General features: G+C 41.1%; 1 protein-coding gene across 3 annotated transcripts in view; it reads left to right on the top strand.

Annotated features, from left to right (window-relative positions):
• tcf12 (transcription factor 12) overlaps positions 1 to 13,051 on the top strand; it is a 332,010-nt gene that overhangs the window by 112,070 nt on the left and 206,889 nt on the right. The window lies entirely within an intron of this gene.

Below are 13,051 nucleotides of genomic sequence, written 5' to 3'. Positions count from 1 at the left end.
GACAAACACATTCTCCTTCTACTGTCCTCTTGCTAAAAGCACTTATCTCTTTTGCGTGTGTTGAAGATGCATTTGTGTCTAAATAGCTGTGTTGACTGAGTAAATTCATCTGTAGAATTTTGCTGTTAGAAGAAATGACAAAATTAGTTGAACATTTTCTTGCATTATACAATTATTTCCAAAATATTTTATCTTTGTGCTTAAAAAAACTTAACATAGACAATAATCATATGCCTATGGCCTCTTTTGTTGATCTCAGCATTGCAATTACAGCCACAGTAAAATAAGTATTACAAGTAAATCCATATCCAGAAGATCTTAAATTTCTTGCCAGAAGCTTTTCTCATGCTTTGTCTTTTCATTGAATCAGAATTAACAACATGCTTTCTTTAGTTTCCGTTTGGTCAGCATGTAATAAACATTTTAAAATCATTAACTATTTCTATCATGTTTTAAAGTCAGTAATTAGTTGTACCATATTCAGGGATGGAATGACACAACCTTTCGCCTCATAAACATCTGGAAAATTGTGCCAAAGCTTGGAGAGCTGCCCAACTCTCTCAGAATCATACCTTTAAGTTAGCATCTAGGACTGTCTGATTGGCAGCACAAACCCAGCAGAGGTTGCAGTCAAGTATTATGAATTTGGTGACACTGGGAATTCTCAGTATGAACTTCTGGTTTCATCAAGTCTCAAAACATCAGGTTAAGCTTGGGCAATGAAATCTGATGATTACAACTCATCACCCTGCTGATGCATTAGTGCCCCTGCATGTTTTACATGCCTGGGTGTAAGTGGTACGTACTATTTTGTAGGTGGAGGTTTGAAGTTGCACAACCACATGGCTTGGTAGCACCACTCCTCACAGAGCTAGCCAGGTCCTAAAGGATGAAGTTGCCAGTCTTGGCCTGCAGCAGTTAGTGAGAGAAGGGACAGGAGGGAAAACCCTAAATGACCTCGACCTGGCCAATCTATTGCAAATTCACATTTCTGTCAACCCTTGGCAGGAGTGCCTGCCATTCGGTCTTTATAAGTCTGCATGCTTCTTTAATGTGTGATTCTACTATGCTGCTAAATGGAATAGTTCAGAACAATTCTTGAACTTCCGAGAAATCCCTGGGTCACTGTGGACTATCAGTACCAGCAGAATGATATTCATTCTGCTGTGACCTGTGATCTTGGCCTGGAATATCCCTCACTTCCGCATTGCCATCAATCTAGGTCAAACTTGAGTTCAACAAGGAATGTAGAAGAGCCTGCTCAGGAGCAACATCAGATATATCTAAGTTAGAGATGCTGACTTTCTGTAGATGCAACATTGGACTATGTATATTAAATAGAGCATGACAACCAATGAATCAGATCTTGAATGATGGTGGGCAATTAGAGCGCCAGAGACCTGGGTTCAATTCCCGCCTCAGGCAAGTGTCTGTGTGGAATTTGCACATTCTCCCCATGTCTGCAAGGGTTTCCTCCGGGTGGTCCAGTTTCCTCCCACAGTCCAGGTTAGGTGAATTACCCATGATAAATTGCCCGTAGTGTTAGGTGAAGGGGTAAATGTAGAGGAATGGGTCTGGGTGGCTTGCTCTTTGGAGGGTCGGTGTGAACTTGTTGGGCTGAAAGGCCTGTTTCCACACTGTAATTAATCTAATCTAAATGGGCGGCATGGTGGCACAGTGGTTAGCACTGCAGCCTCACAGCGCCAGAGACCCAGGTTCAGGTCCTGCCTCAGGCGACACTCTGTGGAGTTTGCACATTCTCCCCGTCTCTGCGTGGGTTTCCTCCGGGTGCACCGGTTTCCTCCCACATTCCAAATTGCCCGTAGTATTAGGTGAAGGGGTAAATGTAAGGGAATGGGTCTGGGTGGTTTGTGCTTCGGCGTGTCGGTGTGGACTTCTTGGGCCGAAGGGCCTGTTTCCACACTGTAATCTAATCTAAAATCTAAAAAAAATCTAAAGAATACAGGGGAAAGCTCTGATAACATCTCCATCCTCAATGATGGCAACATGCAGAATGATTGCAAAACTCAAGGCTGATATATTTACAGCTATTTCTAGCCAGAAATGGCAAATAGGTGATCAATTTTTATCTCCTTTAGTAGGCCTTTATTACAAAAATTGATTTGAAAGATTGGTTTGGAGGTGGGAATGGATAAGACAAAGTATAAGTTTAAACATGAGGGATGGAACTTTAAGGATGAGTCAAAGTAGTAAATAGTCACAGTAGGTCAGGGAGGACCAGATACAGACAACATAGTTTTGATCAACTAAAGTTTACATAAGGCCAGAAGATGGGAGGCTGACCAGAGATCATTGGTAGTGTGAAGTTGAGAGAGACATGGGTGAGTGAGGCTGCAACAGAGAGACTGGACCTGGATGGGCAGTTTTGAAGATGGGGTTTGACAGTCTTTGTGATAAAGAAGGCAAGGAACCGAGCTGAAAGTTTAACATGATGCCAAGTTTGTGACCATCCAAGTTCACTCTGAGATAGTGCCTGGGCCGATAGATGGAATTGTTAGCAATGTATGTAGTTTGTGATAGAACTGAACTTACTAGCTTTGATCTTCCCAGTCCTTAGGCAGAGAAAATTGTAGTTTGTTGAAGACTGAATATTGGACTAGCAATTCTGATCATAAACAGAGGCCATAACAGCATTTAATCAGCTATTTTACATTCTATTATTTTTGCAGGAAGTCATGTTGATATCAGATAAATAAGTATAATAGGTTTCTTGTGATCTTGTTTGGATGATTTAAGCATGAGGCTCATCTGGAATAATTGCTTTATTACTTGGGGAGAGTCCTTGGGTTGTGGCTCACAGTCAAAGAGAGATGTCCATAAAATATTTAAACATTGCTTCATTGTATATTTTCCAACATTGTTTGATTAGATTAGACTTACAGTGTGGAAACAGGCCCTTCGGCCCAACAAGTCCACACCGACCCGTCGAAGCGCAACCCACCCATACCCCTACATTTACCCCTTACCTAACACTACGGGCAATTTAGCATGGCCAATTCACCTGACCCGCACATCTTTGTGACTGTGGGAGGAAACCGGAGCACCCGGAGGAAACCCACGCAGACACGGGGAGAACGTGCAAACTCCACACAGTCTGTTGTCTGAGTCGGGAATTGAACCCAGGTCTCAGGCACTGTGAGGCAGCAGTGCTAACCACTGTGCCACCGTGCCACCCAGGCAGGTCAATTTCTTCTAGACTATTCAAACAGGACTCGAAGATTATAGCAAACCAGGCAGCATCAGAAGGAGGAGAAATCAATGTATTGGGCATCAACCCTTCTTCAGGACTCGATTGGGAGAATAGGGGGAGCTATAGGAAAAAGAGAGTAGGGTGAGGGGTGGAGTGGAGATGGGAGATGATCTGGTTGATCTCTGTCGTATCTGCTCTGACGAGGAGACGTTCCACTTCCAAGCATCCCAGATGGAGTCCTATTTCAGGCAATGTTCCCCCCACCCTTGTCATTTTGATAGCCCTCCACCACATACTGTTCCCTACTCCACTGCTCTAAACCCCTCCCCCAAACATAATAAAAATAGGCTTCCCCCTTTGTCCTCAATTCCCACTCCACCAGTCTCTGCACCCAATATATCATCCTCAAACACTTTTGCCAATTCCAGTTAGACCCTACCACCCAGAACATCGTCTCCTCCCCACCGCTCTCTGCCTTCCACAAGGACTGTTCCCTTCGCCACATCTTGGCTCATGCCACGCTCCCCACAATTCCAATCCCATCCAGTAACTTTCCCTGTAACTGAAAAAATGCAACAGTTGCCCGTACAACATTTTCCTCACCTCCATCCAGGGCCCAAAACAGTTCTTCCAGGTGAAACAGAGGTTCACCTCCATCTTCTCCAATCTAGTCTACAGCATCTGGTGCTCCCCATCTGGTCTTCTCTATGTCGGTGAGATCAAACATAGACTAGATGACAGTTTCGCCAAGCATCTTTTCCTGGCCTGAACCGATCAACCTGACCTCCCAGTTACTGCTCATTTCAGTTCCCCCTCCCACTCTCCCTTCGGGAGTCCATCCTCGGCCTCTTCCATTGCCGCAGTGAATCAGTCCACGAAGGAGGTGCGACACCTTATCTTCCACCTGGGCAGCCTACAGCCCAGAGGATGCAACATTGAGTTCTCTAATTTGAAATAACCTTCCCACCTGTACCCCAGCTCCCATTCTAGCCCTGTCTCCTCCCTTCCATTCCACCTACCAACCTTTCCTTCCAGATTCATCCCTCCCATCGGCCAGTCAGGTGGTATCCATCGGTCACTACCTCACCATTCCCTTACCCTCTCCACATTTCCCCACCCCACCTTCTTTATCTGTAGCTCCTCCTATCCTCACATTTAGTCCTGAAGAAGGGTTCCTATCCAAAATGTTGATTTCACTATCTCCTGATGCTGCCTAGCTTGCTGTGTTCTACCAGCCTCCTATTTGTCTACTTTGGATTCCAGCATCTACAGTCTTTTTGTCTCTTCCAGATTATTGGACCAGACTAAACCACCTCAAAATATGTTCAGGAGATAGTCTAGACCCTTTTTTTTATATTTTAAAAGTAAGATGTTGCATTCCAAATATAATTTAATTGGTCAAACTACTAGACATTAAACAAATCACATTTTAATTTTACACTGCTGTTAAAATCAAGGCAAAATAAAAAGAAAAGAATCTGCTTCACTGCAACTCTATCAAAGTGCTTAATAAAATTATAGATATATTAACTACCACTAATTAACTGTTACAAACCTCGGCACAATATCGTGGGCCAAAGGGCCTGTTCTATGATGTACTTTTCTATGTTCTATAGTAACATCCATAACCACACCCTAAGCAAAGGCAAGTTTAGTAAAATAGATTGTCTCTAGGCAGTTCTCCAGGCCAGGAGGAAAAACATCAAGAGAAAGCTTTGTGTGAAGAAGGGAATAGCAGGGAAAGATGTACTGCAGCTTCCAAACATCGCTTCAAGGCTCCAGCAACAACTACGATTGAAAGACAATAACTAAAAGTCCTGGTTCTGTGGGAGCTTGACCCCACCCATTCAGGTTGCTTTGGTTGTTCCAACCTTAGAAAAGAACTGCAAGCCTGCTCAAGCTGTTTACTTTATGGGCTTTGAAACAGACTTACCTGCATCTCTGATCACAATCTTTCTTCATTTAAAAAAACAGGACACAATACACCCAGAAACTTGCAATATATTTGCTCTCTGAACTTAAAATAAGTTATGAAACCATCCATGCAAGTTGCTGACTTAGAGTCATAGAGTCAACCAGATATCCCAACCTAATCTATTCCCATCCTCCAGTACCCGGCCCATATCCCTCCGAACCCTTCCTATTCATATGCCCATTCAAATGCCTCTTAAATGTTGCAATTGTACCAGCTTTCACCATTTCCTCAGGCAGCGCATTCCATACACATACCACCCTCTGCGTGAAAAAAGTTGCCCCTTAGGTCTCTTATATATCTTCCACCCCCCCCCCCCCCCCCCCCAAACCTATGCCCTCTAGCTCTGGACTCCCCGACCCCAGGGAAAAGACTTTGCCTATTTATCCTATCCATGCCCCTCATAATTTTGTAAACCTCGATAATACTTCTGTCTTCTTCGTAAGAAAATGGTTAGGGTTTGTGGTAGAGTGGAATACTTTGGGAAATGTAAATATTGTGTTGTGTTACATAATGAAAAGAAATATAATTGCCGTCTCTTCATAAAACCTCTTACACGTATTGTGAATATGCTCTGTCTCTGTAATAGAGGGTATAATAACTTGTCTTGATTTAACCCAAATTAACAGGAACTGGTTCAGACAGAATACTAAGATGGCTTGATAATTTCCTGAATGCCTAGAATCTTTGGAATGATGCTGATGTGGCTCTCATGAGATGCTTCGTGTTTCAGACTCCTGGACTGAAGCTAGATATTTGAGAAGGCTATAATGAATAGTGAGCAGTTATTCTCATCTAATTGCTCTTTACCTGTCACCTGAGCAGTATACATTTCATTCATACACATTATTTCTTTGTTTTACAAAGCACATCTTTCTTTTGGGTAAAAATTGTACAGTTGTTCAGGCTTGTGTATGAATGTTGACTATGGTATTGGAGCAGTCACTACATCTGTGGATTCATATTGTACAGAAGAGTCATTACTGTGAGAGGAGGAAGGTTGGTGACAAAATCACTGCAAGCAAATATAAAGCAGTAATAAGGAAAATGAAGAGGTTATGGATGGCCTGAACATTGAAAGTGAATTGGACTGAATGTCAGAACAGGATCTGTGGGGTTGAGTACCTAATGTACTAATGTATCTTTGTGTTCTGTTGAGAACACAATATGAGAATTATTGAGACATTCATGTCATCTGTCTTCTGCTAATATTGTCTGATCTTTATCCTGCTAAATTCATGCTCTTTCTGACCAGTCAGGGATTATTAATCCATATAATACATGGTTAAGATTCTAGGTTAGCTGGTATACCATTGTAGCTGGTGGCTTTTGCATTATGTAACGGGAAGGAAAAGAAAGGTATGAAAATTTTCATGTTAAAAAGTTAATATGAAAATGGCGAAAGGTATTTCATCTCGTTAAGAAATGATGCATTACTAATGCATTATAGCAAGAGTGCAAGTTAAGTTTTTCCAGATGTGAAGGAGATTTTTTTGTGACAGGAGAGAAATCTAGGTTTTCCAGTGTCATTCTTGCACAGTACCTAACAGATGGCACAGGCGGTATGTTCAGGCCAGCTTGGATGGGGGACATTCTACTGCACTTTGATAACAGATGATGCATGACCAGGAAAGCTGACAGGAGCTGAGAATAAAACTGAAGTTTATAAAAATGAAAGCAAAATTTGGTTGATGCAAGAAATATGAAGTAAAAGCAAAAAATACTGGCAATATTGGAATTGACAAGAAGGCCATCAACCTAAATTGCAAGTTACATTTCTTTCTTGATAGATGCTGCTTGATGTTTGAACGTTTCCAGTATTTTCTCTTTGTTGTCATGATGTTAACACTGCGCTTGCCACATTCCAGATTGGGGAGGAGAAAGTGAGGTCTGCAGATGCTGGAGATCAGAGCTGAAAATGTGTTGCTGGAAAAGCGCAGCAGGTCAGGCAGCATCCAAGGACACCCCGTGCTGGCCTCTTACCTGCCCTCGATCTCTTTATAGCCAACTGCCGCCGCGACATTAACCAACTCAACCTGTCCACCCCTCTTACCCACTCCAACCTCTCACCCTCGGAACGTGCAGCCCTCCACTCCCTCCGCTCCAACCCCAACCTCACCATCAAACCGGCAGACAAGGGAGGCACGGTAGTAGTTTGGCGCACCAACCTTTATACCGCTGAGGCCAAACACTAGCTCGCGGACACCTCCTCCTACTGCCCCCTTGACCATGACCCCACCTCCTACCACCAAACCATCATCTCCCAGACCATCCATAACCTCATCACCTCAGGGGATCTCCCATCTACCGCCTCCAACCTCATAGTCCCACAACCCCGCACCGCCTGTTTCTACCTCCTGCCCAAAATCCACAAACCTGACTGCCCCGGCCGATCCATTGTCTCAGCCTGCTCCTGCCCCACCGAACTCATCTCTGCATACCTTGACACGGTCCTGTCCCCCTTAGTCCAAGAACTCCCCACCTATGTTCGGGACACCACCCACGCCCTCCACCTCCTCCATGATTTTCACTTCCCCGGTCCCCAACGCAAGCCTCATTCCTGATGAAGGGCTTATGCCTGAAATGTCGAATTTCCTGTTCCTTGGATGCTGCCTGACCTGCTGCGCTTTTCCAGCAACACATTTTCAGCACCACATTCCAGATTGGGGTCTGGCTTGATAGATCCCAACATTATTTTAAACCATAGAGATCAGCTACTGGAAACTTCCACAAGTGTCTGTAATTGTTCTTTTAACAGAGAATGAAATTTTCATAAACAAGTTGTTATGAAGATGTGGGTGTACTGTACCTTTAAGAAAGTTAAAAGCTAGCAGAACTACCTGACAGCACAAAGTGTTCTCAAGGTACAATGTAGTGTGTGGTCCAGCAGCTAGGGTAGTTGGTTACCTGGAGACAAAAACAGATTCAAATTAGGCTAATCAGTTTAAATTGTACCCCAAACATATCAAGTTTGAATTTAGTATATTGACAGTCTTAAAAGCCAGTGACAATCTGATGCTTTAGCGGTATAAGAGCGGGGAAAATTGAACAGTTGGGAGGAGAACTGCCATGCCACCAGCATGTGGAGGCTGCCTGAAAAACAGCTGTCTTAAAAGGTACCTTTATCAATCCCTAAGAAGAAGAAAAGAAGACATAGGAAGATCCACATAGAAGATTTGACAGCTGGCTGGTTTTGAAAACTTGAATTTTTGGTAAATCTTAATGGGGGGGTTTTATCGGACTAGTATTATAGAAGGGAAGGTAAAAGATAAGTTACAGGAAGGAGTTGTAAATACTTGGTTGATTATTCTCTGTTATACTTTAAGAAATGAAGTTATTAATTTTTATTTTAAATAGTTCTTGGCCTCTTGAATTTTCACAGATTACTGCATGGGATAAATCTTTTCTGTGTTGCTGATTTAATTTAAGTAGGAGGGTTTCAGATTACAATGGGATCTTGATCCAATGGGCCAGTGGGCTGAGAAGTGGCAGATGGAGTTTAATTTAGATAAATGTGAGGTGCTGCATTTTTGGAAAGCAAATCTTAGCAGGATTTATACACTTAATGGTAAGGTCTTAGGGAGTGTTGCTGAACAAAGAGACCTTGGAGTGCAGGTTCATAGCTCCTTGAAAGTGGAGTCGCAGGTAGATAGGATAGTGAAGAAGGTGTTTGGTATGCTTTCTTTTATTGGTCAGAATATTCAGTACAGGAGTGTACAAGGTCATGTTACGGCTGTACAGTACATTGGTTAGGCAACTGTTGGAATATTACGTGCAGTTCTGGTCGTCTCCTTATCAGAAAGATGTTGTGAAACTTAAAAGGGTTCAGAAAAGATTTACAAGGATGTTGACAGGATTAGAGAATTTGAGCTGTAGGGAGAGACTGAACAGGCTGGAGCTGTTTTCCCTGAAGCATCGGAGGCTGAGGTTTACAAAATCCTGAGGGGCATGGATATGATAAATAGACAAAGTCTCTTCCCTAGGTTGGAGGAGTCCGGAACTAGAGGGCATAGGTTTAGGGTGAGAGGGGAAGATATAAAAGAGACCTAAGGGGCAACTTTTTCATGCAGAGGGTATGGAATGAGCTGCCAGAGGAAGTGGTGGAGGCTGGTACAATTGCAACATTTAAGAGGCATTTGGATGGGGATATGAATAGGAAGGTTTGAAGGGATATGGTCTGGGTGCTGGCAGGTGGGACTAGATTAGGTTGGGATATTTGGTTGACATGGACAAGCTGGACCGAAGGACCAGAAGTGCTGTACATCTCTTCGACTATGACTTTATGCAACAAAGATTAACATCAACTATATTACACGTGAGGAAAAGATTGGAAAGTTTTCATTATGAACAACAGGAAACTTTTCAGACTTGTATTCTTCAATTTTTTTTTCCCAGCAATGTCCTTTAGAATCAAAAAACCCCATGAAAGATTTACCACTAACATTACAACAAGGCTTCTTGCTCAGGTTGGAATAGCTGAAATGGGTTTCCTTCCACTGAATTTCTGCATATGAACTAAATGCTTTTTCTTTAAATGGTATCTCTTCCTGAGATACCAAGAAGGAACTGCAATCTAGATTCACTGTTACTTTAAATGCAAAGGGAATGTTAAATTCCTTAGTCTGTTTCTAGCAGGGCCTTCAAAATTCTTACTTGAAAATTTTACACTTTGGTCTCCCGCTTCAGGTCTCTGGTGCACCAACACATTGACTTTTGGATTTCTTAGTCTTTATTTCCCTGCATTTCAGTTGTTAGGCAATTGGACAATTTTTAAAAACTTTTTTAAAGATACTTAACTATCAGTTGCAGAACCTCATTAAAATATATATGTACAGAAGCAGGCCTCTGGACTTTGCAAAATCATGTCCAAAAAACTTGTGGTTGACAGAGAATGTCGAGACCGAAACAGCATTTCTCCAGATCTGGGAAATGTTAATGATGTTAGAAGACTTTGAGCAATGGATGGGGAGAACATTGAAAAAGCAAGGTCTCCGATAAGGTGGAAGTGCAAGAGAGACTGAACTTTAGAAAAGTTAAAGTTCAGCAAAGTCCTCCAGAGATCGAGTTTGGAAAAATTGAAAAATAGAAACTTTGGATGCTGTAAATCAGAAGCATAAACATAAATTGCTGGAAGAGCTCAGCAGGTCTGGCAGCATCAATGGAGTGAAATCAGAGTTAATGTTCGGGTCAAGTGACCTTTCCTCAGAACTGTTGAGATGAAGGATCACTCAACCCAAAATGTTAACTCTGTGATTTCTCTCCACAGATGCTGTTAAACCTGCTGAGCTTTTTCAGCAATTTCAAGAGATTGGAGATGAGTCAAGAAATGAATTGAAGAAACAAAATATATGCCTCAAGTTTGCTGATGGACAAGGGGAAAAACTGGAATATACTAGAGAAGGAAATAAAATGACAGGCAGAGTTTATCCTTGGAAATTATTGAACTCAGCATCCAGAAGGTTGTAAAGTACGTAATTGAAAGCTTATGTTGAACTTTACTGGAACAATGCAATTGGAGAAGGACAGCCATGTCAGCGTATAAGCCAAGTAGGGAATTAACATGAGAAGCAACTGGAAACTTGGGCTCATACTTTCTAATGAATCACAATTACTCTGGAATTTAGGCAATCATATTCGTAATTCATGGGTTGAAGGACTTGTTATCTCCATTCCTGTTCCCGCTGGTTCTGTTTTGCACAAGATCTGATATTTAGGATTCGCTCTCTGTGTGCTGACATATTGTTTGCCTTGCCTGTGATAAGCCTTAAAAAATAATTTGGAACCTCAAATTTCATCAGACAATTTTGAGCTTGCATTGTGACAAGTCACTCGTCGCAATGCAACTACCTTCATTCAGCCTTGTAAATTTATTGTTGTGCTATACATTAGCATTAGTCTGTTTTGGCTATATGGGCTTTTTTACAATTATGAATAATTGTTTACTTAAAATGCTTTTATCGCCATTAATAGGGAACTGATGTATTTAAGCTCAATCCACAATCCGTGTTATGACTAAGGCTAAAGGAGTGCACTGTTTATTTTTTATCCAACCCCTCCATCATTACAGTACATATTTAAATATTTATTCAGTTCAGCAACTTGTTTACCTGGATTACGTTTGGAAGACGTATTGAACAACTTTCCGAACTAAACTAAGTTTTTAGTTTAAAAAAATTATTCTGTCTGAAACATGGAAGTACAAATGCTTATTTTTCTAAATAGCCCAACACTATGCATGGTAGCCCCAAAAAAACACTTTCTCTGCCAAGATTAACTTGGATAAAGGGACTTTCGTTCAGTGTCCTGGTGTTCGAAGGCGAATGTCACTATGTATAGGCAATTGATACTTTGCAGATGCAGTTCATTCAGGTACCACAGAGACTTCAAAGGCTTTTTTTAAACACAAGAACTGGATAAAGGTTTCAATTCTCGCACTAGACCTTCAAAAAAGACTTTCTCAGGAAGGCAGAGGATGAGCAGGGATTTTTTTCCCTCATTTGCTCTCAATTTTAAATAGCATCAAACTAAAACCCAAGTCCTGACAGCCACAAACGCAGGCATGAGATTTCCAGTGATTGATTCCAGTTAGTTTAAGACATCTGACTTCCAAGAAGTGACTTTTTAAAAAGTATACTCCAATTCTCTTTTTATTATTTCTTCCTTTTTAAAAAACATGTACGTGTCTATTCAGACCTTGCAAATGAAACACTGTCCACAATCCTTTAAATATAGATCCTCAAAAAAAATTAATGAAGAAGTATCTTAATACCTATCAATGAAAACTGTTTCTGCTTGCAAGTCAATAATCCATATCCAACGATTCTGATATTGGTTGACTTTCACATCTGCTGAATGAGTTTCTTTGCTAAATCATGTGAATGCTGAGGGAATATTTTTATGCTGCTTTAAATCCCAAAAGGACAATTGTGTGATGCAGAGTTTATGTACTTGATGTCTCCTGTTAATTCAATACAACTTGCATCTTTGCATTTTACGGAATTGCAAGAGATTTATAACACTGTAATCCAACCAGCTGCTTGCTTTGTTAAAAAAATTGAGTCAGCTAACTCAGAATAGTTTTGTAACTTGTTTATGTGTGCATTGCAGATTTTGTTCTTTTAAAAATGACAAATTCTTAATTTTAGTTCTTCGTTTTATATTTACCTGCATTGATGGATGAGTTACTGTATGAAAGTGAGCTTCAGTGGACTAAATTTCTTTTTCAATCCTGATTATTCTTTGAGTCATTTAAGTTGTAACTCCTTATGTTTGAAAGCTTATTTACATGACCATTGTTATGTGTAAATTTTTGCACTTCTACTTTAGTTGAGTGTTGTACAATAATTATCCCAACAGAATCCATTGATGCTGCTCTTTCTGTTTTTCATACAAAGAGTGAACTTGCATTTAAATAGTGCTGTTCACAATCTCAGGACATGCAAAAGTGCCTTAGAGCCAAATAACTACTATGGTAGTTTGAGCAATGTTGTAATTCAGGACAAATAGTAGTAATTTGTTCACAGTATAGCCACGTTGTGGTAATGATCAGCAAACCTGTTTTAGTGATGTAGATTAAGGAGTAAATGTTAACTGAGATGCTGGCAATCTCAATTTTGCTTGTCAAGTGGTGCAATGGGACCTTTCGCTCACATCCGAGAGAGAACACAGAGCCTTAATTGAAAGTCTCACCTGAAGTTGAATTGGTATTGAAAGAAAGAGAAGATTGCTCTTCAGGGATTTTAAATTCTAGTTGCCAGGTTGAGTGTGATTTCCAACACAGTTTTTAATCTACTGTTTATACTTTTTACGCAGATTAGTTTTGCAGCCATTGTTTCTTTTGAGCATGTAGATTCTGTTGATGGATGAAA

Source organism: Hemiscyllium ocellatum, chromosome 39 (assembly GCF_020745735.1).
Source record: "Hemiscyllium ocellatum isolate sHemOce1 chromosome 39, sHemOce1.pat.X.cur, whole genome shotgun sequence".
Lineage (NCBI taxonomy): Eukaryota > Metazoa > Chordata > Chondrichthyes > Orectolobiformes > Hemiscylliidae > Hemiscyllium > Hemiscyllium ocellatum.
This window is presented reverse-complemented; position numbering and strand designations above follow the sequence as displayed.